Raw genomic sequence first — 22,144 nt, 5'->3', positions numbered from 1 at the left:
GCTTACACCAGGTGTCGGGTATTTTTTTTCTCTGCATACCATTGACCTTGAACTCATTATTTCCTAATGGGGATGCATGAAGTACTGCTTACTTTAACCATTTTCACCAAAACTTGCTTTATTTTTGGCAACGTGTAAACATCAAATAAAAGGAAAAGTAGAATATTCTCTAAGGAAAGATAAAAATGTCACTGGAGACCACTGTTTTGATCTAATTAGGCTGGTTTTCTCATTAAATAAAATTATCGGTGGGTAGCTACTTAACATTTGTGACTTCATTGGGTACTTACACACCCAATTCTTTGTTTACTAGTTACATCTTTATTCTGAATCTAAAGAAAAGTAATACATACACTCAAAGGCATCCAGTGGTCTGACCATACTTCTACATTTTCAAATACATCTTGGTCATCTTGGTGGTGCTATGGCACATAGACTACCATGTCCTTTCCATTCTAACCAAAGCCTAAAAGAGATATACTGACAACCTCTTTTAGCTGGGTACTTGGCCAGCAGAGCTAAGCAATCCTGTTGGTGTGCATGGGCAGACAAAAAGAGAATCTGTGGCCTGTGATTCTTCCAGTGACTTTTACAGTGCTATCCGGAAGCAGAGTGTACTTGGTGGCAGTAGTTGTAGTCAGTAAACAGGAAGATTTAAAAAAAAAAAAAAGAAGATTTTCCCAACCTAAGCAGCAGAAGATTGCTGCTGATCTTTCTAGCTTGCACATCACTTGTTTCATTCCTCCCTTTTCCAGTGAACAAAATCTGCGTATTCTGTTGATTTGATTACTTCAACTATCATATGACTAGTTTTATTGATGCTTCTCCAAAAGGTGGCAAGGTCCTAGAAGTTGGGACACAATATGAGAGAGTCTGGTGTAATATAAAATTGCACTGGTCCAGGGCTCAAATGACCCAGTCCCCTAAGCTTTGTTCTATCAACTGGCTGTGTGGCCTTCAACAAGTCACTTAGCCTTACTCTGTCCCAGTTACTTCTTATGTTGGATGGAGATACCTGATTTCTCTCCCTGGCATTTGTGACAATCAAATGAAATAAATCATGTCTAATAGAAACATAAAATATTGTTCTACCTCTTTCATACAACAATACATATTGTTTAAGCAAATAGTCTTATGGTAACTGGCAAAATCCAGAAGCTAATCCAGTGAGTTGATTTCAGTGCTGATTATAGTTATAAGAGAAGGATCTTCAAAGAAATAAGTAGATCTTGATGAACTTTTTCAGTTCTTTGTACACACCAAGGTTTGCTGGCTTCCAGTGACTCTTCAAGCAAGATCCTTGGACCACCAGTAGGAACATCACCTGAGAACTTATTAGAAATACAAACTCTTGGACCCCACCCTGACCAACTGAATGATAAACTCTGGGGGTAGGGCCTGGAAATCTGTGCCTTAACAAGTTTTGAGGGTTTTAAAAATATGGCCACGAATTCTTTGATATTTCTCTCCCCAAGAGATGGAGTTTGATTCTTCTCCTTTTGAACGTACGCTTGATTTAGAATTCACTTCCAACAAATATAGAATGGCTAGAAGCAATAAGATCTCACTTCAAAGATTAGGTTATAAAATAATTTCACTCTTAAAAATACCAGACCAGTACTCCTCAAAACTATCAAGGTCATTAAAAACAAGGAACATCGGAGAAACCGTGACCACCAAGAGGAGCCAAAGGAGGCATGACAACTAAATATAACATGCTATCCTGGATGGGATTCTGGAACAGATAAAAGGACATTAAATAAAAATTACAGAATTCTGAATAAAAGATTAACTTTGGAGCAAATGTGTTTAATAATAGTAAATCAACGTTTATTCACAAATGTTAAGAAATGTACCATATAATGCAAGATATTAATAGTAGGGAAATGGAGTATAGGGCATATGGGAGCTTTGTGTACTGTCTTCTCTATTTTGCTGTAAATCTAAAACTGTTTGAAAAAAAATAAAGCCAATTATACAATACAGTATTAACTACGGTCATCATGTTGTACGTTGTATACCCAGAACTTATTTTATCTTATAACTAGGATTTTTAAAAGTTGTTAAGAGTTGTTTAAAGTCCCTATGGAAAAGGGGAAAAAATGTAACTATGGGTGTTGATGGGTGTGAACTAAATTTATTGTAGCAATCATCTGGCAATATATACATATACCAAATCAATATGTTGGCGATCTTAAACATATACAATATTATATGTCAATTATATCTCGGTAGGAGAAAGCAGTACCTTTTGGTTACAAAATGTAAAATAAAGTATATTCAAAGAAAATATATAAGATATCAATAAAAATATTTTATAACCATAGAATAACTACTGAACATTTAAAGAACATGTATTACAAAAAAATAATAAAGTGAACATAAAAAAAAAAGACTGACTTCCTTCTTGGGGTTTCTCTCTCTCCCTTCCTCTCTGTCTCTCTCTCAGAAGCCCCCTGCCCTGCTGCGAGGCAGCCCTGTGGAGAAGCCCACAGGAGTGAGCCTGAGAGCAGATGCTTCCCCCCGCCCGCCCCCCGCACTTGGACTTGTAACCTGGTAAGAGGCTCTGAGCCACAACCACTCAGCTAAGTGGCTCCTGGACTTCTGACCCACAGAAATTCTCACAGTTTGCTGTAATAAATGTTTGTTGTTTCCAGCTGCTTACTTTCTGGATCTATGTTATGCAGTAATAGTTAACTCATCTGCATGCCTCGCAGGTGATTCTGACTCATGCTCAAGTGCTGGAACTGCCCTCCTACCCTATGCAGCACTCCTACCCAGCTCCCTGTTCCTTCCGGCTAATGCCTCAGAACTCAGCAGCAGCAGCAGCACTTAGAAGACAAAGGAGGTCTTCCCTGACCAGGAAGGCAGTTTGTTCCCCCTGCTGTACTGTTTCTTGATTCTCTGTACTTCTCACTGTAACACTCAAAACACCATTAGAATTTCATGAATGGGGCAGCCCTGGTGGCAGAGCGGTGTGGCGCCGCCTGCAGCCTGGGGTGTGGTCCTGGAGACCTGGGATCGAGTCCCACATCGGGCTCCCTGCATGGAGCCTGCTTCTCCCTCTCCCTGTGTCTCTGCCTATCTCTGTGTGTGTCTATGAATATATAAATAAAATCTTTAAAAAAAAAGAATTTCATGAATGTCTGTCTTCCGCCCTAGACACAAGACCTGTGATGGCTGAGCCCAAGTCTAGCCTATCCACTGCTTGGCTACCATGTCTAGCAGCAGTACCACTTACTAGGTCCACAACAAATATTTTTTAAATAAATGAAAACCAACAATAGGAACAACAAAACTACCCAAATCACATTCCTTCCCGTCGGCTCTCAACGGGGAACAAAGGGTAGTATTCTGAATAATTCAAGCGATAATGGACATTTTATTAAATCATAATTTGATAAAACCAAAAGCCAAAGTGAAGTGGAATAGATGAGGGGAAAAAATAACCACTGATTATCTCACCATCAATCACTAGCAGGTGGATCTTGTTTTAAAAAATGCCTCCACCAGCACTTGACTTGGCTATGAACTCCCCGTCTTCCTGTTTTCCTCCTTTTCTCTTTACTCTCAATTGACATATTTTAAAAGCACCTGCTATGTGCTCTGTGAAAGGACCTATGTTTGTCTCTTTACGTAGGTTTGATGGAGGAATCATATCTTCATTTTAGAGGTGAGTGAACTAAGAAATAGAAAGATTAAAAGATTTTAAGATTACACAGCTTGTACATGGCAGTCCAAATTTGACTCCAGGTCTCCTGACTCTCAATTCCATGTTCTTTGATATCAGCCTGTATCTTTAAAATAGACTTAATTATTTATTTTTAATTTTTTAAGATTTTATTTATTTATTCATGAGAGACACACAGAGAGAGAGGCAGAGACATAGGCAGAGAGAGACACAGGCTCCATGCAGGAGCCCGATGTGGGACTTGATCCTGGAACTCCAGGATCACGCCCTGGGCTGAAGGCAGGCACTCAACCGCTGAGCCACCCAGGCACTCCTATTTATTTTTAATTTTTTTTAAAATTTATTTATTCATAGAGACACACAGAGAGAGAGAGAGAGAGGCAGAGGGAGGAGCAGGCTCCATGCAGGGAGCCTGACCTGGGACTCGATCCGGGTTCTCCAGGATCACACCCCAGGCTGCAGGTGGCGCTAAACCACTGAGCCACAGGGGCTGCCCTATTTTTAATTTTTTAAAAAATATTTTTAAAAATTTATTTATTAGAGAGAGAGAGAGCACTCATGTGAGTGGGGAGAAGGGGCAGAGGGAGAGGGAAAGGAAAAGAATCTCCAGCAGATATCCCGCTGAGTATGGAGCTTGACAGGGAGCTCAAACCCATGACCCTGAGAACATGACCTGAACTGAAACCAAGAGTTGGATGCTTAACCAACTGATCCACCCAGGTGCCCCAAAACAGACTTTATTTTTTTTTAAAGATTTTGTTTATTTATTCACGAGAGACACAGAGAGAGAGAGAGAGGAAGAGACATAGGCAGAGGGAGAAGCAGGCTCCCTACAGGAAGCCCAATGCAGGACTCGATCCTGGGAATCTGGGATCACACCCTGAGTCAAAGGCAGGCACTCAACCACTGAGCCACCCAGGCGTCCCCAGACGTTATTATTTTTTTAAAGCATTTTTAGGTGCATAGAAGAATTGAGTGGAAACTACTGGGAGTTCCCACATACCCTCTGCCTTTCCCACCCCCCCCTATACACACACACACACACACACACACGGCCTCCCCCACCATCGCCATCCCGCACCAGACTGGCACATTTGCTACCATCAGTGAGCCCACATCGACACATCATTATGAACCAAAGTCCGCAGTTTACCCTTCACTCCTGGGGCTGTACATTCTATGCGTTTGGCCCAATCACTGCCCCAAAAGTTCTTTTCTTTTTTAAAGATTTTATTTATTTATTCATGAGAGACACACAGAGAGGCAGAAACATAGGCAGAGGGAGAAGTAGGCTCTTTGCGGGGAGCCTGATGCAGGACTCAATCCCAGGACTCCAGGATCACACCCTGAGCAGACACGCTCAACCACTGAGCCACCCAGGCATCCCTGCCCTAAAAGTTCTGCGTGCTCCACCTATATATCCCTCCCTGCCAACCCCTGGCAAGTGTTGATCTTTTTACTGTCTCTATAATTTTACCTTTCCCCGAATGTCATACAGTTGAAATCATATAGCCTTTTCAGAATGGCTTCTTTTACTTAGTAATATGCACTTAAAGTTCAACCATGTCTTTTTGTGGCTTGATAGCTCATTTCTTTTTAGGTGTGAATAATATATTCCATTGTCTGGAGGGAGCACAATTTATTTACTCATTAACCTATTGAAGGAAATTTTGATTATGTCCAACATCCACCAACCCACCTTTAGATTTGAAGAGTAGGAAGTTAAGAGTGTGAAGATGAGTAAACTAGAGAAGAAAGGTTTACTTAATAAAGTTTTATTAAACTTATATCTTTAATCAAATATGTGTGTGATTTGAAGCAGTAGCTCTATTTTTCCAAGTGCCCAGATTCATGATTTTTTTGACAAGCTACTTTAGATGATGCAAATCCTCTTCAACTCCATTTATCCTGGTCCTTTTGTTTCTAACAAAGGAGGGTTTTCATCATACTACTGGTAGTCTTTCTCTTCCCCCAAAAAAAGAGGTCAGAAAAGATTTTAAGCACAGGAATGGTGTGGCAGGATAATTTATGGAGAAATTAAATCTGTGTTTTGTTCTTGCACCTCTTGGAGGGGCAGGTGAAAGAGGTAGCTGATCTTCTCTGACCTGTAAGACAATGGAGACTTTAGGTCTGGGCTTTGGGCTGCTGTGCCTAAGGGTGTTCATTAGCTGTTATTGTATAGCAGGACTGAAAACAGAATTTGGAAGATATGAGACATTTTGGTAATCTCTATAAATGCATTCTCCCTTCTCTGGGTAACTACCACCCACTTTTGTTTACTGCCCGTGCAGTGAATTCGTGCTGGGGGTGGGTGCGGGTAAGAGCCTCCTTTGCAGTAATGTTTTGGGTTTGTTTGTTTGTCTATGATTTTATTTATTTATTTGAGAGAGAGAGAGAGAGAGAACATGAGTGAGTATAAGCAGGGGGAGCAGTAGAGGGATAGGGACAAGTAGGCTCCCCACTGAGGAGGGAGCCTGATGCAGGGCTTGATCCCAGGACCCTGAGACCAAAAGCAGATGCTTAACTGACTGAGTCACCCAGGCACCCTTGTAGTAATGAAATACATGGCTCAATCTAAAAATTATGGCCACTGGCCATAAGCTCTTCATTCAGGGATGGGCACATGACCCAATTTAGGCCAATAAGAAAGGAGGAGTATTTCCTGGAGGCTTCTGTGAAAGAAACATACTTGCTATTGGGAGGAAGTTTCTGGAAGAATCTCTCTTCTCTTTCTACCTTCTCCCCATCTCTGAGTGCATGCACGCAAGCATGTGGCATCAGCTGACAACCATCTCGTGACCAGGGTGAAGCTGACTTTGTAGAGAGCAGAAATGAGAAGAAACAGGGTCCTTGATGATGTTCAGGTGACTAAATCAAACCAATCCCGAAGCTTCCTCTGAACCCCCAGTTATACAGGCCAGTACATCTCCTTTATGGTTTAGGCCAGGTTGAGTAGATCTGTGTTGCTTAGGGTCAAAAGTATCTGAGCCATCACACTAAGCGTTGTCCAGATACCCTGCATATACACATGCAACTAGTTCCCCATTGATGGCTGCTTTTGGGTGTGTTGCCCACCATGCACATAGGAATTCAAATGCAGGTTTAATTTTATTAAAAAAAATAAAGGTAATGTTTCCTGTGTGCAAGTTATGAAACAAAATTACATCCTATAATAATCAGAAGGAAAAGACAGTAATGGAAAATGGTTAAGTAAATTATGGCACAAGCACTCAGTGGGCCATTAGACTGTCATTAAAAATGTGTTGTGTGAAATCTATATGAGAACATGGAAAATGCAAATATTTTAAGTGGGTAAAAGCAAGATACAAAATAATGTATTAAATTTGAGCTCAGCTACGAAGAGATCACAAAAACTTCATGGAAAAAGTCTGGAAGGAATCAGCAAAATGCCAATAAGAACTACTACAGAGTGTTTTGAGTGATTACCATGGTTAGGTTGACATTTAGGATATCCCTGGGAGTTTCTGGGTGGGAATATGATCCAAAAATATGATGCCAGACTAGGTAACTGAACTGAATGGCCTTATTCAGTTCTCCTTTACCCCAAAAGATGAAAGTTAATTATACAGCAACCTGTCAGAATCTACTGCTCTTCTGTTTTCATCCAAATCATGATCTTATCAGTTTCTATTAATATTTACTTAGTGCCCATAATTAACTGAGCATGAACCATTATTTGCAGTGGACTCTGACATCTAAGGTGCCACCTATTATCTGGAAAACTTGGCGTTTCTCACATCAGTAAGTTGAGTACAGCCCTCATCCATCCAAGCTGTTGGCAGGGGTGCAGCCTACCCCCAGCACCGACCATCACAACCACCCATTGTGAACCCAACAGCCAACTTGAGTCAGTTCTGAAGTCACCAAGACTTCCTTCCATCGAGAAGGCTTGGGTAGCTTCCAGGAAGGACTTTTCTCCAGAAGGTGTTTTATTGTCAGCCCCAACTGTTTTCACCTTCCCCTCCCTCCAATTATCCTAATTTTCTGGAGGTTTAAAAGCTTTGAGGAAAAGAAAAAACAGTCGTTTCTCCCAAAAAGATTGGAGGCCCCTGCTCTAGGATAATCTGACCCGTGACCCATCTATGAGGCAACTCTAAATTAGCAATATTAAAAAGAAAAAGGAATGGGGTCAATCACCTCCCACTGTTTGGAATGTGTACTAGAATAGAATTGAAAAGGCCAGATTTCAAAATCTAAAGAGAATCAATCTCCTTAGAAGGGCTAAAGCTGCATGCCCAATTCAGCACCACTAGCCAAATGGAGCTCTTGAGTCCTTGAAATGTACAGATCCAAACCGAGATTGTTGTAAGTGTAAAATTCACAGGGGATTTTGAAAACTCAGTATGCCAGAAAAAGGAAAATAATACAAACTATCTCATCAATAATTTTTATATTGATTACATGTTGAAATAGCATGTTAGATGTATCAGTTAAACTGGCTAAATCATATATATTATTAAAATTCATTTGGTTTTTTTGTTTGTTCACTTTTAAGTGTGGCTTATAGAAAATGTTAAATTACATCTGTGCCTCGCACTTGGGGCTCCTGTTAAATTTCAATGAGATAAGTGCTGTGCTAGATATATTGCAGGGTGTCCCTTATCCTCCTGTTTCTTTTTTTTTTTTAAGATTTTATTTATTTTATTCATGAGAGTCACAGAGAGAGAGAGAGGCAGAGACACAGGCAGAAGGAGAAGCAAGCTCCATGCAGGGAGCCCAATGTGGGACTTGATCTTGGGTCCCCGGGATCACGCCCTGGGCCAAAGGCGGTACTAAACCACTGAGCCACTCAGGCTGCCCTATCCTCCTGTTTCTATAGAAAAGGTACCTAACGTTTGTGGAACACCTGGGTGGCTCAGTGGTTGAGCGTCTGCCTTTGGCTCAGGTCGTGTGATCTCGGGGGTTCTGGGATAGAGTACTGCATCAGGCTCCCCACAGAGAGCCTGCTTCTCCCTCTGCCTATGTCTCTGCCTCTCTCTGTGTGTTTCTTATGAATAAATAAATAAAATCTTTTTAAAAAAGAAAGAAATGGTAACTAAAATTTGCTGCTGGGCTTCTCTGTTCCCTAGCTAGTTACGTGCAGTTCCTTCCTTTAATCCTTATAGCAGTCCCCCAAGGCACACATGAACTTACCCACTTAGAGATAAGAAAGCCTGAGGCTCGGAGAAGTTCAGGAACTTGCCCATGACTGTCCACTGATGTATGATAGAGCCAGGAAACCCAACAGTGGATTATTGTTCAGGGTGTTATTCAGTTGCCAAAGCTTTTGTCTCTGCCATGACTTGAAGACCTATACAAGAAGAGGAAGCAATGCCAAACAAATGCAAGCAGATGAGTTCTCTAAAACTCAAATTGACTCCTAACTCTAGGAAACGAACAAGGGAAGTGGAAGGGGAGGCGGGTGGGGGGATGGGGTGACTAGGTGACAGGCACTGAGGAGGGCACTTGACAGAATGAGCACTGGGTGTTATACTATATGTTGGCAAATTGAACTTCAATATATATATACATATATATATAATTTAAAAAATAAGTTACAGCAAAAAATTAAAAAAATAAAACTCAAATTGCTTTGCACAGACAAGCCTCATTTAAAAATATGACTATACCTCCCTAGTCCGAGATGCCAATTCAACAAACACATGACTAGTGACAAGTGATAAAGAATTGCCTTTCTTTTTTGTCTAACAGTAACATGGAAGGAGGTTGTGAGCAGGTGCCGTTAGAAGAGCTAGCCTTTCCCCACTCAAAAAAGGAAGATTCCTGTATTTGTTGATACTTTCAAATGTAACAGGAAGATAAATTCACTACTTAGCTCCATGATTTACAAATAAACAGTGCTGCTGTGAATTTTTTTTTTTTTTGGACGGGTTTACAGATTCCAAGAGAATCTTTAACACTACAAAACAATGCAAATTGATTCAACTAATTTATACTCCTAGGGATGAATAAGATGTTCCATCAACCTATATCCTCCTTTTCAAAACCTGGTATTGTCAAACAGCTTCATTGACTGCTCTAGTTTTGGTTTGGATGTTGGATTCATGAGTGTTCCTATTTATGTATTTATGTAAAGAGAGAGCCGTGCATGAACCTCTGTATTTGCAGCCCAGGATTACAATCAATTCAGTTCTATATAATGATGGACCCTCTTTGAAAATAGTACAGTCACAGCATATCCATCAGGTTCTATAAATGCATGCTATCAAGTTCCATAAATAGGGACACCTAGGTGGCTCAGCGGTTGAGCGTCTGCCTTTGACCCAGAGCGTGATCCTGGGGTCCGGGATCGAGTCCCACATCGGGCTCCTGCAGAGAGCCTACTTCTCCCTCTGCCTATGTCTATGCCTCTCTCTGTCTCTCATGAATAAATAAATAAAATATTTTTTAAAAAAAAGTTCCATAAATACTCCAGCCCAATTAGGGACTCAAAGATACAGCCTCATTCCAAATACCTTTCAGAGCTGGGCAATATCTGTTCTCTCTCCAGAGAACCCTTCCCCTCCCCTGTCTCCACTTGACAAGTATCATCCTACTCAGCCTGAAAAGTTCCCCTTTGCTCCACATAGCTTCTTTTTTTTAAGATTTTATTTATTTATTCATGAGAGGCACAGAGAGAGGCAGAGACATAAGCAAAGGGAGAAGCAGGCTCCTTGCAGGGACCCGATGTGGGACTCGATCCCAGGACTCTGGGATCACTCCCTAGGGCAAAGGCAGGTGCTCAACTGCTGAGCCACCCAGGCATCCCGCTCCACATAGTTTCCTTTCCCAAGAAAACATAACTCCTCAGCGTCCCATTCCCTCAAGACTCTGTTCCTTCCTAGCAGTGACTCGAAGTTCAACCTTTAAGCACCATAGCCAAGGAACTGGGTCAATAATTTTGGTTGTGTGGCCCTTTGGGCATTCCTTGTGACACCAGACCAGCTATCACCTGTCCCCACTGAGGTGAAGGATCAGCCCTAGGTACTGGTAATCCACACTTGGTCATGCGGCAAGATTAGACAGTTCTACTGACAGTGTGGTCTTAGGTGAGTTAGCTAACCTCTCTGAGCTTTGGTTTTCTGACCCAGGAAACAGGAGTGATAAAGCCTCCTTTAAAGATTTGTTGTGAGAACTGGAGATGATACCCTCCTGAACCGAGAAAGCTTTCACTTATGGGTGCTGCGGCTGTTTTAATACATTTGAGTAGGACAGCATAGCCCAGTAGACACCTGATCCCGAAGTTTTAGGACCAGATCTGCTGCTTGGTAGCTCTGTGGATTTGGGAAAACTGCTTCATCCTTTCACACCCCGTTCCTCATATGTAAAGTGAGAGGGCTGGACTTCAGCTGATCTCTAGAAAAAAAAAGATCATGAGTCTCTGAGAAGAACCCTAACTACAATACTCAATTATTTATCAATGCCAATGTAGTCACCTGCTGCTTTCTTTCATCAGCTACTAACTTATTCAACGGATCCTGAAGGAAGAGTTAGCACACGCACTTTCCCAGAAAACAAGAGAATATAATTTTGTTTCACTCAAGGGAATAATTTCCTAACCTGAAGGATGAAGGAAACAGTGAAGGAGGGGAATAACTGCCCCCAAATGTACAAGTAAAAGCTATATTCATGTTCAAAGCCAAGTTCAGAACTCTGATATTATTCTCCAATTATTTTTTTCATCATTCAAGCTTACTGCATGAGTCAGAGCTGTATTTTGTTTCTCCTGATATAACCCTTTTCTTCTTTTATTCCTTTCTCTCAAAATGGCCTCATTCTTTCAGAGAGTGTGTGTGTGTGTGTGTGTGTGTGTGTGTGTGTGTGTGTGTGTGTCTTCCTTCTCAGGATTCCTGTTGTTGCTCTGGTTTCAGAGCAAAGTCACTTTGGTCTTGAGTACTCAGTTTTATTTGGCAGCATAACCCAAGGAACACCTGTTCCCATTGTTATGCTCTGTTGCCTCATAAAAGTGGAGGAGGTTGGACTCCTCTATGCACCTCATAGTCACGGTCAAGGAATTCCATATGAATTACATGTAAGCTGGATTTCAGTAGACAATAAAAAAAATAGAGGAACATTTTCTCTTACTATTTTTTGAACCCTCAACCCGGATCAACTCTTTGGCTCTTCCAATAGCCTTCCTGCCTTCTCACAAAGGAGGGGACTGGTATCCTCCCCTCACACTTCTCCATGAAGTCACTTACCTAATATGCTATTTTTCTTTGTCTGCTCATAGGACTGGCCATGTTCCACAAAGAATCACTACATACACACTGGATGAAAAACAATTGCTCTGAAATGTCAATTCATTCAGACTCCCTGGAGACACAAAATCTCTCCAACGCCAGGAGAACGAAAGGAAGAAAGAATGAGAGCAGTGAGTTCATGGGTCCAGTCTCAGAATAACCAAGAATGAAGACACAAAAGGCTACAAGCAAAGACCAGAGAGCTAAGAGAAAGAGGGAGTGATGGGGTGACTCTGGCCAAAGGGGACAGGTGAACAAGTTGTGGTTAAGGCCCTAGCAGTCTGGAGTCCTGTCCATCACCTACATGTGTTTTTCTGAGCAGGCAAGGTACTGGTGCACATGCACAGTGGTGGTGGCAGTGGTGCACATAATTCAGCCACCCCCAGCAACAGTTTGCCTCCGGACGTCTCACTAGTTCCTATCTTTTCCTGAAGACATTGTTCTCACTAGCATCTGCCAGAAGCACTTAGAAGAGATGACAGTTCCTAGGTTCTGTCCCCTTTCCTCCATCACACCCAATTCATGCTGAGGTCACCAATGATCTTCATTTCCAAGGAATACTTTCTAGTCCTTATTTTTCTCGACCTTCCAGCCACTCCCTCTTTTTTGAAAAACTCTCTTTTCCTTTCAGTTCAGTAGCTCTACACCCTCCTTGTTTTTCTCTTGGTTTTCTAGTCACTCCCAGGTCTTTTCCTCTGACCTCTGCTCCTCTGCTTCCTTTGAGATTCCTACGCCCTCCTCTTACCAGCTTCTCCCTTCCTAGGCAACCTCCACTATCACGAGGGCTTCTCTTACCTTTGAAATTCTGACTCCTCATTTAAATCTCCTGCCCCTGCGTGTGCAAATGCCTACTTGACATTTCCACCTGAATGCCTCAGTGACCCCTTCAAGTTATAGATGGCCAAAGTCATACTCACCATCTTCCCACCAAAATTCTTCTCTTCCAGCATTGTTCCCTTCTTTGGAAAATGGAAGTTCTGTTGACAGGGTTGCTTAATCTATAAATCTAGGCATCATCCTTTTTATTTTTTACTTTTTTAAATATTTTATTTATTTATTCATGAGACAGAGAGAGACAGGCAGACAGACAGACAGAGACAGAGACACAGGCAGAGGGAGAAGCAGGCTCCATGCAGGGAGCCCGACGTGGGACTCGATCCCAGGTCTCCAAGATCAGGCCCTGGGCCGCAGGTGGCACTAAAGTGCTGAGCCACCCGGGCTGCCCTAAGCATCATCCTTTTTTTTTAAAAAAAAAAAAAAAAGATTTTATTTATTCATGAGAGACACAGAGAGAGAAGCAGAGACATAGGCAGAGGGAGGAGAAGCAGGCTTTGTGCAAGGAGCCTGATGTCGGACTTGATCCTGGGACTCTGGGATCACACCCTGAGCCGGAGGCAGATGCTCAACCACTGAGCCACCCAGATGTCCCTCTGGCCATCATCCTTAACATTTCCCTCTCTGTCACCTCTCACACTCCCTCAATCATTAAGCCTTTGATTCTCTGTCCTATATATTTATCTCTTGAACCCTTCTGTTTCTCTTTATCCCAGCTGCCACCATCCTGGCCAGGGCTACCATTACTTCTCACCTGGGCTGTTGCAGTGTCCTCATAGCTTGTCTATTGGTATCTTCTCTTGCCCCCCAATCCATTCTTTCATCTACTATAGCCTAAGTGATCTTTGAAAGTATAAATGTGGACATACCACTGTCCTTCAATAGCCTGGAAGGCCCTGCCTAACCTAGGCCCTAGTCATCCATCTCCTCTTGCACATCACTAGCTCTTATTCTGTTGGCACCAATGATACTGGATTTACTTTAACTTCTTAAAACACAGCACTTTGCCTGCCTACAGCTCTTGGAAAAGCTTTTCTGTCTGTCTGGAAGGCCCCTTCTGCCCCCACTGACCTGAGACAGCTAACTCCTGCTCATCCTAGAGTCTGCCTTAAACATCACATCCTCAGGAAAACCTCTGACCATCCAGAAGGAGTAGATCTCCTTTTAATCATTCTCAGAGCACTGTGAAGTACTTCATAGCACACTGCATACTTGAAGTTAATTAATAGCAATTTTTGGTTTAATGCCAGTCTTCCTCAGTTCCATATTGGCAGAGCCCATGTCTATTTGTCAACAACTGAGGTCTCAGTTCCTAGCTGACAGCAGGCTCCCAAGAAACCCCTGTATAGTAACTGACTTTCTGAACATTCCTACCTGCCATTACCCCTACATTCTCCCCAAACCATTCTTGCTGAATTGAAAACACCCTGTTGAATCCTCCTACATTACTTTCCTATTGCTGCTATAACAAATTGCCATAAACGTAGTGGCTTAAAACAGCACAAAATGTATTCTCTTACAGTTCTGGAGGTCAGCAGTCCTAAAATCAAGGAGTCAGCAGGGCTGCATTCTTTCTGGAAGCTCCAAAGGAGAATCTATGTCTGTACATTTTCTGCCTTCTAGAGGCTTCCCTCCTATAAGAACCTTTGTAATGACATTGGGCCCATCCAGATTATCCAGAATCATCTCCCTGTCTCAAGACCCTTAGCTTTGCAGCTCATATCTGCAAAGTCCCTTTAACCATGTAAAGTAACATATTCACAGATTCTGGGGATAAATAGGTGGACAGCTTTGGAGGAGGGCATTCTTCAGCTTCCCACACCTCCTATGCCTTAGAGGGTAAAATTTCTGCCAAGTTTTCTGGAACAAATTCTGAACTTTGCTACAAAATATCACACACCATATACACCGTATACATATCACGATACTGACCACATTACAACTCTCTTTCTCCTAGATCCCCTTGTAAATTAACTTTGATTAGTCTGTCCTCGAGTATGCACATGTACTCTATAGTGTCCACATATACACAGTCCTCAGGGGCACTTAGAATATCCTTCCAGATTTCCGTCCCCCTGGTGAGGAAGGCAGAGCCATGGTGCAGGGAAGGAATGAAGCTGGTAAAGCAGGTGAAGTGACCTTGCCTTGTTTAATGCCAGAGTCTACCCTCCCAGCTGCAAGTTTCCTTTCCAAGCTGTCTGCTTTCTCAAGAAGCTGGCTGAGGGGCTGGTCACAAGCTGTCTCACGTGGGAGAGTCTTAGCAAGAAGCTATGGTTGAACATTTTTAGATACATTTATAATTTGTACAACAATGTTCAGAAAGTGCACAAATATTTGGCAATGAGTGTGGAAGCAAGAAGTTTCATGATCCAAATAATTTGCATCTTAAATACTTGACTTAATGAGTATGGAGACTCTGGAGATGAGAGAGCCTGATCCTCAAGGTGCTACCTACAGACTGTTCACCTCAGAGTTGGGGTGGGTGGAAACACTCGGCCCCAGGCATAGTCTTGTCTTGTGCTACAGCTTCCATTACATGCTTTTCCTGACTGTTACGGGAATCAAACAGAAGATGTTGCTTCTGGCAGCACTCAGTGTCCTAACGAGGAGTGAATCTCTTGTTCCCAGCAGGCTCAATCTGGTGTTTTGAGGAAGCAAAGACAGGCATGTTTTTCTCTCATGGCATCTACTCCCCTTGCAGTAATCATCTCAGTTCTTCAATCCGTGGTCTCTTCTAGACATTATTGCTTTCTGAGTATTCTGGTTTTCCCCCCAACTTCTGATTATTTGTCCATGAAAGATTTCCAAGGGGACAAGAAGCAATTGAAAACACTTTTTCTATACTCTTCTTACCTTTATTTGTTAAAATCATAAACATCACTACCAAGGAAAGTCTAGGTAAGTTGTTCTAAGTCACTGATCCCTGAAATGGACACACTTTGAGTGATCAACTAGTCATGATGTTTTAGAGCTTGGAGGCTAGAGATCATCTGGTCCACCCCCTCATTTTGTAGATGAGGACGCTGAGCTGTAGACACCTAAGGAAACTGTCCAAGGACATACATACGTGCCAGGGCTATTGACAGTTTCATAAAGCCATAAAAAGTATCAACCAAGATTCTACATATCCAGTTGATAACAGTCACAGATACAGCTTCCAAGTAATAAATTCAGTCTTCACTGTTTTAAAGTTTTGTGATAATTCGACCTGAGCTAGGCCAAAGTTTACTTCAAACACTATGAAAGAAAAGCTTACAAAGCAATTAATGGTATAAAAAAGATCACAAAACATCAAGTTTACCTATGTCTAGTAACAAACTGTTTAAAGGACATTTGCCTTTAACTACATGCAACTATACTTCTGATTTAAAAACAAGTCATTAAAATGGGCCTTGCAAAACTTCAGTTTAGAGTCATCTTGTTGATTATTTAATCCTTATTAAATACTTACAATTTTAAAAATTATTTCTTTTAAACAATGAGCCTGAGAACTTTCATTGATCAAGCCTGATTATCCCTTCCATTGACTCAGAATTAGGAGGGTTTAACTGAAGGGCTTCAAAGCAAATCAGAAATTGTGTGACAAGGCCAACTCTTCCAGAACAACTGCCCTCATTCACCTTGAGCGAATCTTGGGCTATTTTGCTTTGATGAATAGGGAGGGCAGAGTGTTCAGGAATTTGTTTTCCGCCCCCCGCAAGTACTGATGCAGTACATTTAATGGCAACCCCTATTTATACCCATCAAAATTTCTTCAGATGAAAACTGACAAGATAAGTCACTACCAGGCACTGGGTCTTTCAGAGGAAGTACCTTGCCCTTCCTACCTATGGCCCCACACACCATCATCCTAGGTTATCCTATTCTGTCATTCAGCTCTCTGGGAAATAGCAAATGTGACAAGATTTGTATTAAACTCTGGACCCCTAGCAAGACACTCAAGAAAAGTCTAATCCTTTCTTCACTGCAAAATCAAACCAATACCTTGTGGAAAGTTCTTTCCCTCATTTAGGACAGAGAACATTTTCTGGTGGTAAGTACTTGTCAGAGAATCTGGCTTTGAGCTGGTTGCTTGCAGTGAAAAGACATTTTTTGTGTCCCCTGTGATTTTATCTCCCTCTTCCTTCCCTTGCATCTAGGGTTGCCAGGTAAAATACAGGGTGCCCCAGGGAAGTTGAATCTCAGATAAACAACAAATATATTTTTAGTACAAGAATGTCCTATGTACTATATGGAACATAGTTCTATTTTATTTTTTTAATTTTTATTTTTTTAAAGATTCTATTTATTTATTCATGAAGGACAGAGAGAGAGAGAGAGAGAGAGAGAGAGAGAGAGAGAGAGAGAGGCAGAGACACAGGCGGAGGGAGAAGCAGGCTCCATGCAGGGAGCCCGATGTGGGACTCGATCCCAGGTCTCCAGGATCATGCACTGGGCTGAAGGCGGCGCTAAACCGCTGAGCCACCCGGGCTGCCCCGGAGCATAGTTCTACTTTAAAAACCTATTTGTTGATGATCTGCAATTCAAGTTTCCCTGGCTGTCCTGTATAGATTATTTGTCTGTGTGGCTTTTTGTTTTTCTAAATCTGGCAACCCTGATTTTATTCTCCCAACACGGTTTTGTTCTTTCTCCTAAAATTTTCTAAAATTGGGCTTTCTCCCCAATTCCATTGCACTTCTTAAAGACAGTTTTTTCCCCTTTTCCTTCTGCTCTTGTTTGGTGGTGGCAGGGCATTAATTTTTAGTGATTTTGGATTGTGATGAGCAGCAGCAGCCTTCTGTATAAAGGGGCTCAGAGCCATACATCAGGTGAAATTTCAATAGGGCGTGTGTGAAACCATCTCTTCTTTTTTTATAAGATTTTATTTATTTATTCATGACAGAGAGAGAGAGAGGCAGAGACGCAGGCAGAAGGAGAATCAGGCCCCATGGAGGGAGCCCGATATGGGACTTGATCCCAGGATCACGCCCTGGGCTGAAGGCAGGCGCTAAACCACCGAGCCACCCAGGCGTCCCTCCTCTCTTCTTAATAAAAAAGATTTTATTTATTTATTGAGAGAAAGAGAGAGCACGAGGGGGGTGCAGAGGGAGAAGTAGATTCCCCGCTGAGCAGGGAACCCACCATGGGGCTCGATCCCAGAAACCTCGGATCATGACCTGAGCCAAAGGCAGAGGCTTCTCCTACTGAGACCCCCAGGTGCCCCAAGCCATCTCTCCTGACGTACTCTCCAAAGTACCCCCTTTGAGTTAAGCATTGCCTTCTCTAACTGGTACTTCTAAAACACCCCTGGGAAACATTAACAGAAGTTACTCATAGCTTAGTAGAAATGGTAGCAATGATTTTTAAATTTTTATCTCCATCTAATTTTTAAAGCCCTTTTTGGAAGTATAACATGCATACAGGAGTGTGCCCAGTTAGTAAATGCACAGCTGGGTGAATTTTCCCAAAGTAAAACTACTCAGATTAAAAAAAAAAAATACAACCTTAAGAGGGAAATCCTGTCACATGCTACAATATGGATGAACATCATACTATATGATATAAACCAGTCACCAAAGGGTAAATACTGTAGGATTCCACCCATGTAAGGTATCTAGAGTAGCCATAATTACAGAAATAAAAAGCAGAATGGTGGCTACCAGGGACTGGGAACAGGAAAAATGAGTTATTGTTTAATGGGCACAGAGTTTCAGTTTTACAAGATGAAAAAGTTCTGGAAACCTATTTCACAACAAGGTGAACACACTTAACACCACTGAACTACACGCTAAGAAACAGTTAAGGTGGTAAATTTTATGATGTGTAATGTTTTATCACAGTAAAAAAAAAAAGAAAGAAAGAAAAAGAAAAAAGAAACACAATATTACCAGCTCCCCCAGAAGCCCTCCTGCCCCTTCTCAGTCACTTCAGCCTGTCCAGGAAAACCACTCTTCTGATCATCAGAAAGAGCCTGTCTGTTCTAAAAAGATCCTAGAGTTAGTAAGAAAGAAAGTGTGCCAACCCCCTTTCCTTCTGAGAGGGAGACTCCTCAAAATCAGACAAGGATTTGGTCGTGCCTAACGCATTGCAACGCATTGCCTGGCATATAGCAGAAGTAGCTCAAAATTGCATGCTGATTCCATGTGGACACCGGCCGGGGAGATGCCAAGAGAAGGGAAGGGCACCTGAGAAAGAAGAGACAAGTGCTGGAAACAAACACCAGCTGCTTTGCAATCTTGCCAAAGGTTAGCCCTGCATACTCATTACAGGTTTATTCACTGATGATGCTTTTTTTTTTCTTTTTCACTGTGTTGACAACATGACCTGTAGGTTCATATTTGAATCCAGCTCAAAGTATATATTTTTGTTATTGTGTGCACAGCACTATGTGCTTATTTTCTTTCCAGGGTGTTTATTGCTACTATGTATGGCAGGAGACAAAGCAGGTGTGCTTGCTAATGCCGGCCTCCAAATTCCTCAGGGACAAATTCAAAACTCAAGGAAATTGAGGTTCGCCTCATTTTACAACTGCCATAATATGTGATCCACTAGACTTTTTCACTATGTTCTTTTCCACGATGGCACCAGATGTTCTAATGAACAAATAACAACACTGTAAGTGCCGATCAAGAAAATGGATAAAATTCAGCAGATGATGGTTTTTCCTCATGATAGTCTGTGGATGACACTGTGGGCAGCAGCGGTAACACCAATGGCTCAGCTGATGCCAGGAAGGGAAAAAAGAAGAAGAAAGAAAATGGATACAATTGTTATTTTAGGCCACAAATGGTAGTGACTGGGGCAAGAGTTCAACAATCTACTTATAGTCTTGAGGCCAAGGAAATATGATGCACCACTCTTTGATGTCAGATGGCAGGCAGATATGCTGGGGACCTTGGAAACAAAGATGGTATTGTCATATTATGCTAAGGATTAGTTATTTAGATTACTTATTGGGTCTCAGACCCAATGATTCCTTTAATAACATATATTCAGGAGTCCTCCTGCACTAACCTGAAATAAAACCCATAGGGAATACCACATACCCCTATGCATAATTGTAAAAAAAAATCAACATAATACCCTGGCAGAAAAGGACAAATAGAAAGAAAGTAATGAAAAAAAAAAAGAAAAAAAAAAAAGAAAGAAAGTAATGTATAATAAAATAACAAACACCTCAAAATTAAACTCTCAGACATGGCAATCCTAGAAGACAAAATAAAGTAGCCAAATGCTTACACTATCATAGCATCGGTGTGAGTGACAGCTCAAGGCCAAGACTGACACAGGTATGCTTTAGTGGCAACTTGAAGGACAAGATCAGTACTGCCCATGGTGTTATGACTTCCCAGCATGGTGAACAACACTGGAAAAGTTCTAAGCAATACTAAAGGCAAGCATCCTTCAATTTATACTGTGCCTGCATTCCTAGAAAATTAGAGGCTTATTTTTACCTACATGATGGTTCAGCAGGATATCTGAAGGTCATTCAGAACAGGGGGTGATTTCCAGTTCTAGCATCTCTGACCCCAGCCTTTAAATGTCAATAGTGCTCCCCAATCATTGTGACAACAAAATGCCACTATTGATTTCTTAAGTCCACTCCTACCTCGGGACATTACCATCTCCTATTTAGTATACCTGATTTACAGTAAAATATTTTATTTGCAGAAGCATTTTTAAAATCTTAAAATACATCACTCAAAAATTGACCCATATCCTCAGCAATTCCCTCAACTATGATTCATACCCCCTCACATTAAAAAAAAAAATTGAAGTTGAATTTTACAATCCCACCAAAAACGAGTTTCCCAAGATCTGAGCCAGTTAGATCACCAAGAGAGTCAATAAATAAAACTACATAGCATTTTTGGGGAGGATACTTACTTAGTAGTCTAGTCATTAATAGGTTGACTAAAGGAAAAAAGAAGAGCAAAACCCTGCAGGTTGTCTCATCAAGAAAAGCAATTTAATGAGAAGGTGTCATACAGATGTAGGGTAATGATAAATATTGTAATTACTGTTTTGTTCTACTTTTGCAGTTATCCTGTTTAGTTGTGCTTTCCAAAAGAAACTCGGTAACTGTGAAAATTCTTTATTAGCGGCATAAATATAAATAAAAAATCCTACACCCACTATGAGTTCCAGTCTGCAGAGCACTGCCCTCAGGTTGGGTTTCATGTGTTTTGGGGCCAGTGGTGGGGTTGGAGCATCTTGGTTCTAGCTCAGAAGAGCTCGCTGCATTCACCTCTTCCCAGCTGTGCACCGAGTGATGTCAAGTTACTAGCCTGAAATCAGTAGTGATGTAAGTATTTGCATGGAAACTGGCCAATACTACATATTAGGTTCACCACCACCCACACACCCTTGCTTCTAGAGAGTCTGTTGTTAAACAGTCACCAGACACCATTGCATGGGTCTGGCGCCTAGGAAAGAACAACCCGTCTTAGAGTACAAAACAAGACTTGGTTACAAACTCTTGGAAAAGAACAGTCCAAACTGGGCTCTTTAACATTTCATCAGATTCTAGTAAAGTACCAAGTGATGACTCAAAAATGACCAAGGAAGCAAAACTAAATGAAAACATTAATTCACTAGTATCCAAATATTTATCTAGTACCGACTGGGTACCAGTCTCCTTAAATTTTTTCAGCAACAAGGCAAGACACAAATTAAATAAGTATATAATGTGCAAGGGACCAGTGTGTACGCTGCCAATTTAAAAGATAGTTAAACAATGACACTAGTATTTTTCACCTTCATCAAAGGGAATACTAACATTTAATAGGCATTGTGCCAGGTATTAAACAAATATTGTCTTGTTTGATCCTCACAACCACCCTGTAAGATAATCATTAGGTTGAGCCACATGAAATTGCTGATAGTTGACCAATTTTGACCTCTACAAAAGGCAATTTCCACCTAAATTATTTTCTCTGTTTAATAGACAAGGAAGCCAAGATCCCAATATACCAACTTGTCAAATGTCAAACAGCTAGTAAGTGACAAAGCCGGGATTCCTTGCAGACCAGAAAGGTTCCAAAGGTCCTGGACTTCCTGCCACACACAGTTCTCAAATGAAAGAATTGTTAGGCACATTTGATGCTGCACACATTCAAATAAATCTTAGAATTAAACCATTTTGAAATAACTTTGGTAAGAGAAATTAAATTAAAGACATGCATTTTGCTACGTAACTAAACGCTGGCTTCCTGGGTTTCTTAATCATAAATGATTAGAAATAATCATAATTGTTGATACATTTTAGAGATTGAAAAACATCTTAATAGAGATTGCAACCATTGTTTAATTTATTCTTAAAAACTCAAATTAATGTTTGTACTTAAGAAATTCCATTAATGTTCAATTTATACTTGAGAAATTAATGTTTAATTTC

At 41.3% G+C, this 22,144-nt stretch overlaps 1 long non-coding RNA gene and 1 other non-coding gene across 2 annotated transcripts in view; one reads left to right on the top strand and one right to left on the bottom strand.

The window, feature by feature from the left end:
• Nucleotides 1-5,503: 5,503 nt before the first annotated feature.
• Nucleotides 5,504-22,144, bottom strand: part of LOC125754709 (uncharacterized) — a 73,521-nt gene continuing 56,880 nt past the window's right edge. Inside the window, exons 2-3 of the long non-coding RNA XR_007409498.1 lie at nucleotides 8,846-9,002; nucleotides 5,504-5,796 (exon numbers count right to left, since the gene is read on the bottom strand). This is a non-coding gene — a long non-coding RNA (uncharacterized LOC125754709). The remainder of the gene's footprint in view (nucleotides 5,797-8,845; nucleotides 9,003-22,144) is intronic.
• On the top strand, nucleotides 19,395-19,481 carry LOC112656062 (small nucleolar RNA SNORD35). The gene has a single exon (XR_003134073.1). It is a non-coding gene; the product is annotated as a small nucleolar RNA SNORD35 (small nucleolar RNA).

Source organism: Canis lupus, chromosome X (genome assembly GCF_003254725.2).
Source record: "Canis lupus dingo isolate Sandy chromosome X, ASM325472v2, whole genome shotgun sequence".
Classification (NCBI taxonomy): Eukaryota; Metazoa; Chordata; class Mammalia; order Carnivora; family Canidae; genus Canis; species Canis lupus.
Note: the sequence above shows the minus strand (reverse complement) of the source record. Positions and strands in the feature narration are given on the sequence as shown.